At 40.3% G+C, this 16,845-nt stretch overlaps 1 protein-coding gene across 3 annotated transcripts in view; it reads left to right on the top strand.

The window, feature by feature from the left end:
* The window catches only part of sertad2b (SERTA domain containing 2b), a 93,756-nt gene that overhangs the window by 53,157 nt on the left and 23,754 nt on the right, over positions 1-16,845 (top strand). Inside the window, exon 1 of one of the 3 annotated variants that reach the window (XM_069931739.1) lies at positions 184-510. The exons of the other annotated variants lie outside the window; for them this stretch is intronic. The gene's annotated coding sequence lies outside the window, so the exon portion shown is untranslated. Of the gene's footprint in view, positions 1-183; positions 511-16,845 lie in introns of those variants that run through there. 3 annotated transcript variants of the gene reach the window in all.

Below are 16,845 nucleotides of genomic sequence, written 5' to 3'. Positions count from 1 at the left end.
TGGTGGGACGCAGTGTTGCAGCTTCACTGGGCAGCAGCAGATTTACAGAATATTAGCATATGTATTCCCCTGAGACGTCAAGACACGTGGATCAGACATGAGAGACTCTTCATTTGATTGGCTCCGCGAGTGAGTAAGAGAAGTGTGAGCTAACCCTTTACTGCTGCTGCGTCCAGCTGCCAGGGGGTTGGAAAAGGGGCGGGATTCTGCTGCCAGGAAGGCACTGTGGCTGTGTTCACATCAGCTATTTTTTGGTCCGTACTCATGAATTGAGGCCGCTGTGGAAATCACTACGGGAGTCACCCTTGCGTAGTACTTGGAAGCGCCTCGTGACCGAGGCTACAAACTTGTATAAAGTTGAGAGACTTGACCATTGCATTCATGGATCTTGTGTGGTTTTGCACATGGCGAAGGTGCTTTAACTGCAGTAAGGAGTAAATCGCAAAAAATCTGGAGACGCCTGCCGGCATCTTCTCATTATTTGATGAAGGGCTCAAGCCCGAAACGTTGGTAATGTATTTTTAACTTTGCTACATAAAGGACACTATCTTGACATGCTGAGCTTCTCCAGCAGTTTGAGTTTACTTCGAATACGTAGTAAGATCAGAACTATGAAGGAGTTTCTGTAAAGCCTGGAGCTTTGTTCAAATAAGTTGCCAGAGTCCTTCAATTAGCTTTTTGGGTGGGAAAAAAAGAGCAGAACTAACATTCTAAAAACGCTCTTGGTGCGTGCGGACTAAAAAATAACAAGCCAGTCAACTGCAGCAGTTAGAGTATGCTGCAACAATTAGTTTTTCCCGAAGACAAATGTCATGGATTATCTGCTTGTAAACCATTGCATTTTAAGAACTCTGATTCAACTGCTGGAGCTCACACGCTAAGAGTTTAAAAGTAAACCACATATTTCTGGCATTGCACAAACTGACAACTGCTGCCTCCAAACCCCAGGGGTGGGGGCCAGGCACCTCTCAGGTTTCACTTGTCAGCCCAGATTTCTGCTTCTCTTGCCTTTTTAAATGCATGATTTCTTTTGGAATTAAAAAATAATAATTTGTATTTTATTTCTCTGTTGGCAACTAGTTATGTCTTCCAGACAAAGAACAGGATATTCCCCAAAAAATTATTTTTTTTGTGATTAGAACATTTTTTCTTTGTATAGTGTATGAAGAGTTTTAATCATTCATCCTAAAGTGGCATATATTGGGAATCTTATTTTCTTGTTTATTAGCTTGCAATTAAGTCCTGATATTTATTTTCTGTGTGCACGGGAGGGGAGTGTGTGTATTTGAAAAAAAATCTCGTCTTGTTTTTCAAGAAGGGCTATTTTTGAGGACATTCAGTATTTTGGTATTTTTTCAGAATAGAGGGTTCAGCACTGGGGGTTGATTTACTGACCAATGTATCAAAGGATCTGGATTAAGGCAACTTCCAAAGAGATGGGGGTAAAGGAGAGTTCCTGACTGACCTGTAACTGAATGACTCTTGTAAGTGGCCATCAATACCCCCTTGGTGAGTTTTACACTTCGGTCAATTTCTGCAACAATGCTGTTGGTGAAGTGTTTTCTACCCAATACACCAGTGTCAACTTTTACTTTTTGCAAGGATTGTTTATAATTGTATTAATTTTGGGTATATTTAGAACTGTCTCATAATTGTCTGTAGCAACAGGTATTTTGGATGAAATGATTAAAATTTCATCCCACTTTACATTGTAAAAGACTCTTTTAAAACTAGTATAGGTGGACAATTGGTGCTCAGCAAATGGGAGGTGGCAATGTTAAATGTAATAACAGCGACTAAAGACATCAGTTGATTGAAAAATCTCCCTACATCCATCAGGAATGAAGAGACATGAGTCTAAACTTTGTTTGTGGTTTTCATTTTATTTTATATATTGTAAAATTGGACCATAACGTTTTGATTATTTTTTTTCCGAGATTTTCGTTCATCTCTTTTTTCCTGCAGGCAGACGCGAATTTTCGGTTTAAATCCAATGTTGAATTCTTGTCAGCAGATCCAGGAAAAGTTGACTACAATGGCAGTTTAAACGATTTAAAATTACAGATCTGTGGATACCTCGTGGACTTGGTGGTTTAGGAATTAACTTTTAAAATAAATGTTTGTCTCCACTTTAATGAATGAGAGAAAATTGGCTGTGAGATTCGAATTCCCTTTTCCAAAGTACATTTTTGGATTTTCTGTGCTTGAGCTCCAACATTGATTTTGTAAAATTAAGTTTGGAAATCACTTCAAATCCGAAGCGATTCCTGTGGAAACCTAAAGGGCAGTTATTATGGAGGCGTGAGATCGCAGGTCCAGTTGATTTTCTGTACTGTGGTTTAGAAAGTGAAGGGTGGGGTATTAAGATCACTAGAGATCTGTAAATTTTGCATTTGCGTTCTGTGCATGCCAAGGATCCAGTTTCACCAGTTTTAAACTGGTGTTAGGCACGGTCAACGTGAACTGGGATTGAGCACAGATGATCTTGCCAGTTACCGAGCAGTCGAGTGCTCCAGTGAGACTGCAATGCTTTCATTATAAATTAGGGCTCTATGGTGATACATTTCCACGTTCACCCAGGATTTCCCTTTCTTCAAGACTGAAGTTGACGAGGGATTCACAGCTGTGTTGACAGCCATTGCAAAGCACGATGGAGCAAATCGTGCTGGTGTTCACCCCCAAGTTAGTCCGGGACGTACGCGCATGCGTGGCGAGTCCGGGACGTGTAGATGGGGAAGGCGGGACCTGTCACTCAACACCGCTGGGTTCTGCACGGAGACCAACGGCGCAGCCCAGGCGCGCTGGGACTCCCCGGCCGGCAGACCAGCGAGGGAGATCGCCACCAGATCCTCCGCCAGGGCCCAACCAGCACAGGATCTGAAACTCTTACTGCTTTTAATGGGGATTGCAAGGCAAAGATTTACAAGGCAAAGAAAGGCAAGTTTATTTAATTATTGTCTTTAGTTAATAGTTTTAATTACTTCCACCTCAGCATTAACTTTAAATTTAAAAAAAATCGATTTAACAGGTATTTCTTAAATAGTTTTTAAATGTCTGACTGCCAGAAAGGTGTAAAGACTTTAAAATCACTGACACCTTTGACAGAAAGAGAAGCCCCACCTCGAGCTCTGCCTCATTTTTTTTTTGGAGAGAGGGATCCCAAGCAGGTCCATTTGGCTTTCGGTCAAAGCTGCTTGACTATGACCCAAGGGGATAGGCCTTCTGCATCTGGCTTAGATAAATATGGCCATTCAAGGTCTTTGGGGCAATGAAGCCCATTCTGACCCACACAGTTCACAGTACATTCTCCCTACCTGCCTGTAGAACAACATAGGAGACAAAATAAATTATTTTTCCCCTTCAGACTCTACTGCCCCCCATTTATTCCCCACTCATATTCTTCTACTTTTTATTTCCAACTATCCATCCCTACATACAGTTGTGAAAATGCACATCAATGCTGTTTGGGATTTTAAAGGTTTTTTAAAAATGGTCATTGTGAGGATACCTGAATAGAGGATAGCGCTGTAGCTTTAACTCCATTTCCCAGCACGTGTGAAGTGTGCTGTTCTATTTAACACTTCTGGTGAGAAATAACATCAGTGAAATTACAGCTGTGGTATAAATAAAGCTCATGTTTATGTAATTAAAGTTTGCTTTTGTTACCTCTTTCCTAATAACCCTCTTTGATACTCCGTGAAAAATGTTAACAATGAAAAATTAAATTTGATTGTATGATTTCAAATTGACTTTATTTTTACTCTGCCGATTTCTTTCTCTCAAGTCTCTGGGCTGAATCTTGCTTCAAAATGAAAGCAATTCTATTACTTCCACATGCGTACAAATACAAAGGTTTTGAATTTTCTTATGGGCTCCAGCGAGGGAATTAGTTAGTACAGACCACTGCTGGACTTGGCATGAAATTCAACAGCAAAGCAGAACTTGCTGAGATTCCTCAGCATTTGCATCAGTAGGATCTGTGAGCTTGTTTATTTCTATGATCATTTTACAGCTGATAGGAAAAGAGGTATGAACAAATAAATATTGAAAGTGCTGGAAGCTGTATCTGTAATCAGAGAAACTGTAAACATTTCAGATTGACAGCCTGTCATCTGAAGTTGGTTTTTCTCAACATAGATGCTGCCAAAACTGATGAGTATACTGAGCATTTTCTGTTTTGTTTTCAACTTTAAGGAGCAAAGTATTTCGTTTCTGCTAAAAAATAACATAATCAATTTGTGTTTGCCAAAATATTTTAAGAATCTAAAGTATTTTAAAAGATTGATTTTTTTTTTAAACTTAATTTTGAATGCTTGTCAGGGACATTCAGAAACATTCCAAAAGCATGACAGCTTCGATAGATGGTAATGCAGGAGTGGTTTTGCCATCTGTCAAAGATTATCTTGGTAGTTTTGTGTGCAAGGTTTGTTGTGACCCACTCATGACCAGTTTCTTTATGTGGGACCCTCGTGCCCCACAGGCCAGAGTTTTGTGTGCAAGGTTTGTTGTGACCCACTCATGACCAGTTTCTTTATGTGCCCCACAGGCCAGAGTTTTGTGTGCAAGGTTTGTTGTGACCCACTCATGACCAGTTTCTTTACGTGCCCCACAGGCCAGAGTTTTGTTGACTGTGTCCAGAATGCTTTGACTAGCAAGAAGAGCCTTGTGGTTTCAGAGCAGATAATAAAATGAGGAACAGGAAAGAAATTATGCCCCCACTCAGCAAAATCAGTTTCTATTTCCCTAGCTCTGGATTTGGGGGATATGTTATTTCCTCTCTCACCCTAGTTGCAGAATGCATTATCAATTAGACTAGAAATTGAATATCTTGATTAGTTTGTTACAAGAGCTTCTATGCTGTGGTTAACCTGTCTACTCCAGTAAACTTGACGTGATAGAGGTTTCTATAAAGTAGGTTTATGCACAGGACGATTAGTAATGTGAAATTGTGAGTGATCCTGTACCCCAGAGAGGCATTTGGCTCCTAGTTGCATGTGGTGATAAGCACATGAGAGTACATTAAAATAATATAGTACAGATGGAAACAATGTGGCCCATCATACCTCTGCCAGGTCATCAAATCCAATCAACTTTGCTCTTTTTTTTACCTCTTCCCATAACTTTAATATATTTTTCCTTCATCATTTATCATGTTTACTTTTAACTTTATGGTGAATCAACTTCAGCAGAACATTCCAGATTATAACAACCCGGTGTTCTTTTTCAAAATAATTGTTCTTGCATGTCAGCCCCTGTTTCTTTGCCAATCAGTTTTAAATTGTGTCCTCTATTCCTGACCTTTTGCCACTGGACGCAGTTGGTATGAATTCACACTCAAGTAAGGATCTGTGTGACACACTGACCATTCAATCTCCTGGATTTGGCCCAAATCACACATGAGCAAACAAAATAAAATGGTCCAGTCACTGCAGGTTTCATTGGTTACACATTAAATGGTCTAAACTACACTCTGACCTCTATACTCAACTGGTCCACTATAATGCACAGATTATTTTTTTTAAACAAACTGCAAATGTTAGAAATCTGAATTTAAAACAAAAACTGGTGAAAACCTCAATAGTTCAGACAGCAGTTGTGGAAAGAAACAGTTATTATTTTGTTTATGAATAATGCAAAGATTAGAAACTGTTAAAACAAAAGAGTGTTTTTAATAGCACCTTGAATGCTCTTTTCTCCATTTTGAGTTGCAAAGGCCAGGGGTTCTATCAAGTTTGTTGGGATGTTATACATTTTCATGGAAGCTCTGAGAACCATCTTGAATCACTTCCAAACTCCACCATGTAATCTATTGTCATGACAGTCCATTTTTAAGAGTGCAGTGTTGAGCATTTGAATGACCTGGCCTGCCCATTGGAGCCGACTGAGTTTACTTAGCATTTAGTGCTGTGGATGCTGACCAGGAAAAGCACACTAATATGGTTTACTTGTCCTGCAAGAGTATTTGTAGGAGTTTGCAGAGTCGGCATAGGTGATCTTTCCAGTGTTTTGAGGTATACGCAGTAAGTAGTTGATATCTCAGAAACATACAAGATAGCAACGTAAATGGGAATTTGTGCTGAGTTTGAATTCAGATTGGCCAAAGCCTGTGCTGATGCAGTCAATGTTTGCTTTCACTGAGAGGTAATTCACAAGATAGAGGAAAAGGTCCACGTTTTCTGCAATCTCATTGTGGACCTTTATTGTTCAAGGTAGTGTCATTCAACAGGGAGATTGATGGAGGACTTTTAATATGTCAATGTTGAGTGTAAATCCAATTTTCTCATATAATCAGGGCCGATTAACGTAGTAAGGAAAGTAGCATATGCTATAGGGCCTGGATTTTCAAGGGCCCCTGCGTTTATGTACTATGAATTATGAGAAGCAATTTTGTTTTCACACCACACTGATTGATTGATTATTAATAACACCATTTAAAGGTGATAATTGGCTAAAATCGCTAACCTTAAAGGGGGAGGGGTATGCCACCGTCCTCACCATGCTCCTAGCTCCATTCCCCCCCCCCCCCCCCCCCCCCCCCCGATTTAACTCCCAACATGGCACAGTGCTGCTGGAGGTCACTGGAGCGCTGCTCCAGCATCCGATCGGGCTGCTTAGGGGTGCCCCAGCAACTCGTGGCAACAGCTCGATGCAGGAGCAATGGTCGTCTTCGTTACCCATAATTTCCCTGGCGCTAGCAAAGCGGTTCCAGCTGTGTGGGGATTATGGGTAACGAAGACAGCCATTGAACAAGCTGCCACTATAAGTAAGTTTTAACAAAATGTGTAAATAAGTTTTAACAAGGGAGGGGTGCAATTTCAGTGTAAGTAAGTTTTAATGGTGGTCCGTGCTTGCCATAGGCACTATGTTCCCTAGATACGCCATTGGTAATCACTGAAATAGTGATGCATAATTTTGTTAAGAATAATTAAGCCTATTTAAAACTTACCAAAACAGATGTGCAGGGTCAGTGTCGGAAGCTCTCTCAGTTGTTGGGGGGGGGGGGTGCCACAGTCACACTACCCCCCACCACTTCATTGCGAATGCATCAGCCGGCACTTTGTGCGATGCCAATCACACTTCCCCCTCATCGCGCATACTCCAGCTGCCACTATTTAGGCCCCATTAAAATATATGCTACAGGCCCCCACTATACTTTAATCCGTTACTGACTTCAATGACTAAGTTGACAATGGCCTCAAAATGAATATGTACACAAGGGCCATCTGTATACTCAGCTAAACACAATATGCTGGAGGGACTCTGATCAAGCAGCATCAGTGAGTGAAAAAAGAAGGGTCAACATTTCAAGATGAAGCCTTTTATTGGGATGTTACGAGCCCAGAGGACCCCAAAACACAGCAACAATAGATATTCATCAAGACAAATGGTTATTTAAACAAAAGTTGCTTTTAATTATCTATAAACATAAAAACAGAATTACACTTTAACTTATCACTATGGACTTAACTAAACTAACTTAACTCCTTCTAATTCTAAGCGCACGTGTAAGTAATGTGTGTGTGTAAGTTCAGAAAAGTTCTTTACTTCACAGTCCAATCTCATTTCTCATTCCTCCAAGTTTACTGGTTGCAGGCAATTCTTATACTGTGCACAGAATTTAACATTTATAAAGTTCACCAGGATTTGGTGCTTGAAAGGTAAATGGTTACCATTCAGGAAGGTTCTTGTCGGTTTTCAGAGAGAGAGATTTGTTGTTCACTGGACACTCACAAGTGATGTAGTTCTATCAGCCATACAGTGTCTTGCCAAAGAAACTTGCCGCATCAGGGTTTTCCAGATGATAACCTCTTTCTTTCAGGTCACCACAGAGTTCCTTTTTGTTTCTCTTATTTCAAGTGAAACATTAGACAACCAGTCCTCTCCTCTTGCATGAACCACAAGGGCTTTGATCAGGCTGAATTAAACACTCACAACCCATCTTCCAAATGGGGTTTTCCACAAGCTTGCTAACTTGTCCTGTTCTAGTCCCAGTTGCTGCTGCTGACTGTAACACTAGAACTAAATCTCTCTCTCTCTCTCTCTCTCTCTCTCTCTCTCTCTCTCTCTCTCTCTCACACACACACACAGAAAAGCCTGCTTTACTCTCTGTTTGCAAAACCACATGACCCTTCTAGAACAGAAAGTTCCACTCCAGACAGAATGCAGCTCCAACAAGCTCTTTCATCTGTTGCCTTTTTGTAAACAACATTCAATTAGTGAAGTCTCTTGTTATTCAAAGCTTTTGCAAAGGCTCTGAGGCCCTGACATGTCTAGCATTTTAAATAAGATCTGTTTTAAAGTGTTTGTATGTGACCTACACTAACAAACCCTGCCCCATTTTATCTCCCAAAAACATTTCTATATTCTATCACAGGGACTTGAAAAGTCTCAGGAAATGTCTCAATCTCTCACTGCTGGAGTTGGAGGTTCCCACCTGCCTCAAAAGGGTGTCAATCATATCAAGCAGGGTGCGCTACCTCCATATCTATTGGCCAGTAGCTCTCACATCTACTGCATTTAAATGTTTTGGGAGGTTGGTCATGGCCATAATTAACATGCCTAAAACCTGGGGTTTTATTCGTCTGCAACCACAATTGCTCCTCTGCAGATTCGATGTATCGCTAGTGCCTCTCCACTCAGCCCTGGATCACCTGGACAACAGCAACACGTGCATCAGCCTGTTTTTCATCAATTACAGCTCAGCTTTCAAAACCATCATCCCCTTAGTACTTGTTAGCAAACTTTAAGACCTGCGTCTCTGCACCTCCCTCTACAATTAGATCCTTGATTGCCTTGTCAGAGGACCACAGTCATTGCTAATCAATAACATCTCTTCCTCACTGACAATCAACACAGATGCACCTCAAGGATGCACGTTCAGCCCATTATTCCAATCTCTCGACACTATGCTTGTTGGCATAATCCTAGGTGGCAATGAGGAAGCGTACAGAAGTGAGGTGGATCAGCTAGTTGAGTGGTGTCACAGTAGCAACCTTGCACAATGTTCTCAAAACTAAGGAATTGATTGTGGTCTTCAGGAAGGGGAAGCCAGGAGAACACAAGCCAGACTTCATCAGGAGTTAACAGTGGAGAGGGTAAGGAACTTCAAAATCCTGGGTGTCAACATCTCTGAAGATCTCTCCTGGGGCCATCATGAAGAATGGACACCAGCAGCTATATTTGTTAGGATTTGAGAGATATGGGATGTCACCAAAGGCTTGCAAATTTCTACAGGTGTACCATGGAGAGAATTCTGACTGGGTTACATCACTTGAGTGGCAGTGTCTCAAGAAAGCAGCTTCTATCATCAAGGCCCCTCACTGCTCAGACCATGCCCTTTTCGCACTGCTTCCATCAGGGAGGAGGGACAAGAGCCTGAAAACATATTCAACATTACAAAAACCGTTTCTTCCCCTCCGCCATCGGATTTCTGAGCAGACAATAAACCTACGGACACAGCCTCACTTTTCTCTTTTTGCACTAATTATTTTTTTTAATCTTGTATTTAAGAATTGTAATTTATAGCAATTTTGTAATGCAGAATACTACTTCTGCATAACAACAAATTTTGTGACACGTGTCACAATAAACCTAATCTGTTTCTGACCATTTTTTTTTGGAAAATTTTATTTATAATTTTACAGACTCATATTAACCAAGTGCGATTGGGGGAACAATCCTCCCCTTTTACCATTCTTTTTCTCTCACTGATGCTGCTTTGACCTGTTTCCGATTCCAGTATCTCTGCTCTCTCCTGTATCACCCTTACACTACAACTTGCTGTTTAAAGTTGGAGTGAGCTTGGCTCTCAAGTAGAGGAGACTTAGGTTGGTTGAGCATTTTTCCATTGCCTTCTATATTAGCTCCACTCCAGCTTGTGGGAGTTGAGATTCAGCATTGTGGTGAGGAAAACTTGATGATGGCATTCCTGTTTGACATAAATCTTCACTGAGATGGCCTGTTGTGGATCCCTTGTATTCATTTAGCAGGCTGAAGATGAAGGCTTGTGTTTTGAAGTCTCCCCTAACTGATGAAGTCGAGGCATTTTTCAGCATAAAAACAAGTCACGTCCAGCTCCCTGTAGTTCCCTCAGTGAAGATGCTCACTGTGCCTTTGGGAGATTGGAATGCTTACTGTGATTCAGGATAAAGCTCTTGAACAATTCATTTAAGGCAGGTGAGGCTTCTGGTGGGAGACATCAAAGAACCCCTGCCCTTGTCACAGCAGTTGGATTTGCCTTCTTGCTTGAAGGTGATCACTATTTTGGCATTACAGAGGTCTCCTGGCAAGACCTTCTCATTCCAGATATGGGAGATGAGGTTAAGAATTTGTGACTGAAGTTGCTTCCTGCCAAGTTTCAGAACTGCAGTTTTTCATTTGATAAATGACTTTGTAAACTTCATACCAGCCAGGAGTGGTGCTGGTTTGTTTGCTATGGAATGGAGTCAAGGTCATTTCCATCAAGGGCAGAGTCAGGACTGAGGACTTCTTTAAAGTATAACTTTTCAGCAGTTGCTCAAAATTCACCTCCATTCTTGGCGCAGTGTGTCCATGGCTGATTGGACTGTAGGTAACTTGGACAGTCCTGAGTAACCTGTCCATTTCTTGAGCAGTGTTTCTATGCTTGCAATTCTATTGTTAAGAGAAAAACTGCATCCTTGTCTTTCATGTCTTAACTCGCATGGAAAACAAAATGTCAGCTCAAGTTGATTGGACTTTATGTGTATATTCTTAAATGTTTTGAAGAATTGCATGGTGAATACTTTCCAGAAATAACATACACAGTGCTGAAGGAACTCAGCAGGTCACGAAGTATCCATGGATGGCAATAGATAGTCAAGGTTTTGGGCCATAACCCTTGATGAAGAATCTTGTTTACTTTTCCAGAAATGTTATCTGTGCATTTATTTCATAAAAGCAAAATTCTATGATGGGCAGAGATTTGGCTAAATGTTATAAATTTGGAAAGATGAGTCCCTCCACAAGAAGCTTTTGCTCTGAAACCTGTTGGGAGTTCAGTCCATTTTCTGGGTGGTTATCAGGTGGAAAAAGGTGTTTGAGCTGAGTAAAGCTGGGTGAATTTAATTCTTTTAATGATTCTCATGGTCTTTTGTTAGCTATGCACTCTATTTGCGCTTATAAAGCTGAAGAATTTCATTTGTTGATGTGGTTAGAATCTGCATCGGCATAAAATGGAGCAGATTATTTCAAGCAAGCATTCATGAGTCGGTTATAGAAAAAGAGTCAAAAGTTTATCTCAGGGAAAAATTTGCTTTAAACTGCGAAGACACATTGGACCTGGAACTTGATTCTGATCTCTTCGGTGTAACAGATGGTAACACAGGAGATTTTCATTGTTGGAGTAAGTTTTTACTCAATACACTAATGCAAAAAAAAATTTGTTTCTTGGGAATTATTTGATCTAGATTAGATCATCCGTTGGGCAGAAGATGCATGATTTATATTAAAAAAAAACTTCCACATTCCTGTTGTTATCAGACTCTTAAATGGACCTCTCTTTGGTAAAATATGATACTTGAGAATCGTTTTAACTGTACATCTCTCACTACCTTGCACTTTGCCAAGGAGTTTATTGTGGACATGACCATGCACCTGTCTTCATTGATGTGACAGTGGAGAGGGTTAGTTCCTAAAGGTTCCTGGGAGTTCACATATCAGAAGGTTTCTACTGGACCCAGTGCATCAAAACAACTGTGAATAAACACCAATGCCTCTGCTTTTTAAGAAGTCGGGGTGAGTTGCCTCAATGACAATTGTCCAGTAGCATTCAATTTACTGTGATTAAATGCTTTAAGAGGATGGTCGTGACCAGAATGAACTCTTACCTAAATAAAGTCCTGGACCTACTGCAATTTTGCCTGGGGCTATACTTTGTTAAGAGATTTGGTATGTCACCAAAGACCCTTGAAGATTTCTACAGTAAATGTGTGCATTCTGACTGGTTCACCGCTGTCTGGTATGGAGGTGCCAATGCAGAGAAATGGTACAGAGAGTTGTGAACTCATTCAGTGCCATCATGGGCATTAGTCTTCAATCCACAAATAAATTTTAAGGAGACAGCATCTCCAGAAAGCAGCTTCTGTCATCCAGGACCCTTACCACCCACCCATTCTCAGAGCTACCATCAGGATGAATGTACAGAATTTTACAATAGACAACAAACCTTAGACACTACCTCACCTTTTCTCTTTTTGCACTGATTTATTTATTTTAGAAAACAATGTAATTTATAGTAATTTTTGCACCTATAAAGCACAATAATGCTGCCTCAAAACAACAAATTTTGAGACATGTTCATGACAATAAATTTTGATTCTGAGATTTGACGTAGTCAAATACTCTTATCAAACTTCTTCAGGTACACTGAGAAGGATACAAATTGGTTGCATCACAGTCTGCTTTGGTTATTGTGAAGGTTGGAAAGATACAAACCTACATGGGTCCATCACTGGTATCAACAACCCATCCTTTGAAGATCCCTGTGTGAGACTCACAATATAAAGTATCCCTGTTGCACCGGTCATAATTACTTCTTGCTGCTGCTTTCAAGCAGAAGGTACAGACCCTGAAGTCCTGTACATCGAAGTTCAACAACAGTTTTTAGCCAAGTTATTAGGCTCTTGAACCTTTTTAAAAACCTAATGCTATCCATAAACGACTCTAGGAACCACTTAGAGCTGTTTGCACAATTAAAACACTTTTTTTTCTTGGACCAACTGGCAGCCATGAATACAGTATTTATCTTTTTGTTTTTAATTTTTAAAATTTAGACATGGAGCAAAGTTACGAGCCCTTGCCACCCAAATACACCAATTAACCTACAAACCCTGTTCGTTTTTAGAGGTAAGGAAAGTCATGCCAACACAGGGAAGATGTACAAAGTTATTACAGACAGCACCGGATATGAATCCCACCAGCTAACTACTCCACTAGCTGTACTTCCCAATATATTTTTATCTTTTTCTGTCTTGGCATATTGTAGTTAAATGTATGCTATTGTTTTTGATATATCTTGTTTACATGTATGGCTGCGGCAAGTAAAAATTTCAGTGCCTCTATACATTGTTTGTGTATACAACAATAAACTCTCATTACTCGCCGTACATTTTTTGATTTACTGGCACATTACAGCCTGCACTTTAGTTTCATTATTGCATTTCTGTATTTGAGTATGATTTGACTTGCCTGGATGGCACATGAAACAAAGCTTTTCTCTGTTTTTTGGTACATGTAACAATAAGAAATTGATTTCTTTAGTGAATCTCTGGAATTCGCTGCCCCCGAGGGTGGTTGTTACATTTAAGATAGAGCTAACATTTGAAAGATAGAGGACGAGAAGAGGAGTTAAGGCCGATATGATCAGCCATAATCATATTGAATGGCCCAGCAAATTTTAGAGACCTGGTGGTGTAAACTTGCTCTTTTATTGATCTTCTAATTAGCGAACATCACAATACATCTTTTTAATTCTTCATATTTTTAGTAGTTCAACTCTGCTGGAATTAGTCTTGACCTATTGTAGGGATAGCCACACCGCATCTTCTCGGCCACACGCGGCTCTTAGACATATAATGTGCAGCTTGCGGAAATATGCTGTTGTATAGGACAATTCGAAACTTAACATTTTCACCCTAAAATCGAGGTCGTCTTATACAAAGTCTAAAATTCTTGCCTTCACAATGAAGGCATCATCTTCCTGCTGGCTCCAATGCAATTTTGCACAAACCCACTTCATTATTTGTGAAGTCTCAGTTCTCCTCCGCGGGGTCTATCTGCCCGGGCCAACTTCTGTTGGGTCTGTACAGGCTTTAAATGGCATGCTACAGGAACTGAGAGTGGTTTATTTTAAAATGTGCAAATAAAATTTAAATTTTTAAATGATCATTTGTTATTAAAATATTGTGATTTGCTTTTAACAGCATCCACTGGTCAGCGGTAAGTGCCAGATATGGGAGGTCATCTTGTACAAGGAGTGTCACTCAAAACCAGCATTTTATTTGGAAATTCCAGGGTCATCCTATATAGGTTCATTCGATACAACGGCATATATGGTATGTTGGCTGAGAAAGGAAGCTGCTCAAAATGGTAGTTTTCGATGGCGTAGCTTGCATTTGTGTGATTGTTGCAATTCTCAAACATCTGAAGTTTATGTGCCTCTTGCGTTAAGCAAGTTTGGCCACCCCTGAACTATTGCATGTCGTGGAGCCTTGTTACTGAATTTGGAAGGTGCTTGATGGAGTTACGACGGAAGCCTGGGACAAAAATTTAATTACCTTATATAAGCATGTAATAGACGATGCCATGTAAAAGTCAATCCCCTATTTTTGGCCCAGGCCACCCACCCATCTAAGCTTCCAACGCCCCAGCCACGGACTCTCACCTAAGCCCCAGCCGCCTGCCCATCTGAGCTCCTGATGCCTCGAGCAACGCAGGTCCTTGCTGTGGTTGAAAGTAGAATGCGTGTAACAGTTGACCCACTGAATTTTACCCTAAAGATTGGTCCACAAAATTCAACTATTGCACACATACATGCAATATGTGATATTTAAAGTTATTCAAGTGTCCAAAGTGTCGAAGTAAAAAAAGAAAATTACATTCCCAGAGCAATGCTTGCAACCGCTGGACATCCCAAAGTATTTCCAGGCAATTAAGTGCTTTTGTTGTATATTTGCTGTTATTTAGGAAATAATACAACTAATTTGTGCACAGCAAACCTTGACAAGTAGCAAGAATGTGCCCAGATGATCTGTCTCGTTGATGTTGGTAAATAAAACTCTGGAAATAGCACCACTTGTCCTGAACTTTTTTGTTCTTTAATCTCTGGAATAGGAGTTGACCCACAGTTTACTTCTGGTTCCAAGAAGAGTGCAACCAAACAAATCTGAGAGCAAAGTAGGCAGAGAAGACTTGAGTGAGAGCAGAGAGACAGAGAGTGGGGCATGGTATTCTTAATAAATTGCATTTATTCATCTCTATTAACTATTATTTATAATAGTGGTTCTCAACCTTTTTCTTTCCACTCACATACCACTATAAGTATTCCCTATGCCATAGGTGCTCTGATTATCAAGGGATTGCTTAAGGTGATATGTGGGTGGAAAGAAAAAAGTTTGGAAGCCCCTGTTTTAATCATACCTAATTGACTCATGCTCACGGTTTCATAACTCCAAAGGAAATGGGCCAATGACAATTTTTCTCAAGCAAAATATTTCAGTATCAATGGGTCAAGAACAGTGATTATCAACCTTTCCTTCCCATTCACACACCACCTTGAGCAATCCCTTACGCAGAGCGCTGATGGCATAGGGATTAGGTAAAGTGGTATGTGAGTGGAAAGAAAAAGGTTGAGAACCATGGATTTATAGGATCCTTCCCCTAGAATATTAATTCTAGTTCCCCCCCCCCCCACAGTTGCTGCCTGACCTGTTTCCAATGTTCTGTGTTTATTTCAAACTTTCAGGATCTGTAATGCTTTAGTTTTAATCCCACATCTTCTAGTCAAAGTGATAACTGTCAGGCCAGCCATTTTTTTTCTCCTTGTATTTCTAGATTAGGAAATAAGATTGAATATGCTTTGTTATTGCACGGATAGTTGATATCCACTCGCGAAAATCCTAATTTATTCTGCTTGCCCTTTACTCCCCTATGGGCTAACGTACTGTGCCATTTATTTTTACACTGCAGCCACTTGGTGTAAATGACATTTATTACACCTGAAATCCAAAGTAATCCAAACAATTTGCACACAAATGTGTATCTTGTCTTCAAATTTTTCTGTTATGATTATTATATGGAAGACTAGAGAATGATGGATGCTGTCGATGTGGTGTCTCATTTGAACAGTGAAATCAAAACTAAATATTTAATAGCAGGGATCAAATACCTTACGTGTTGAATTCACAAATTCTTTCAATGCATTATCACTTTAGAACAGATATGGTATTTTGTGTCTATACAGCAGAAAATTTCTGTTCTTCCAGTTTGTAAATTAAGATAAAAGATTGCTGGACAAACTCTGCAGGTCAGAGAGCATGAATGGATAGAAATGGCCAGTCAACTTTTTGGGTCAAATCCCTTTTGAGGGACAGTTAGACTCCTTGTAACATTTCAGAGGAATCAAAATTGTTACCAAATACTAAGCAGAAGTGTACCGGCCGGCCAGTTTCTTTCATCAAAGCATATGAGAATGTTAGGCTTGCATTCCATATCTGCAAGACTGAGGATCTCTACCAATCTATCCCTGCTGTCCTATGCTGTTCTCCTCCACAGGACCCTGGGAAACAACAACATTGAATTTCAGTACAGACTTCAGTACAGCAATTAATCCATTTGGCAAATGTGGAAAAGTTATTTGGAAAGAGCTTGGATTCTATAGAACAGTGGTGAATCCCTAGCTGCTTCTGAGACTTGAACATCCAATAATAGCCACCTCAAGGAACTGAAAAAATACCACCAGCACTGCCTCTGTTACGTCCAGCAAGTTCACTGCAAGGATAAGTAAATGACTCTGCGTTCTTTCCCAGACCAACGTTCCCAGCACTTGAAGTCCAAGCTACCTTGAGCTAGCTGCAGTGGCATTCACCTGCTCAGCAACAGACTCCTGAAAGGAACACTCTTGAGTTCTATAATGGGAGGAAATGAGCAGACTGACAGATTTGAGAATTTGATCAAGCCTTCCCTGACGAAGTGCTCATCCTCACTGTCTCCTCGGTATCTCTAACCCTTGACCATTTAAAGTGGAGATAGATCATTTGGAATAGTGGTGAGAATTTTGGGATACACATTATGAAGAGCAGAACACACAGCTTCGCAAACCCCATCATC

The sequence above is a fragment of the Narcine bancroftii genome, chromosome 4, assembly GCF_036971445.1.
Source record: "Narcine bancroftii isolate sNarBan1 chromosome 4, sNarBan1.hap1, whole genome shotgun sequence".
In the NCBI taxonomy this organism is placed as follows: Eukaryota; Metazoa; Chordata; class Chondrichthyes; order Torpediniformes; family Narcinidae; genus Narcine; species Narcine bancroftii.
Note: the sequence above shows the minus strand (reverse complement) of the source record. Positions and strands in the feature narration are given on the sequence as shown.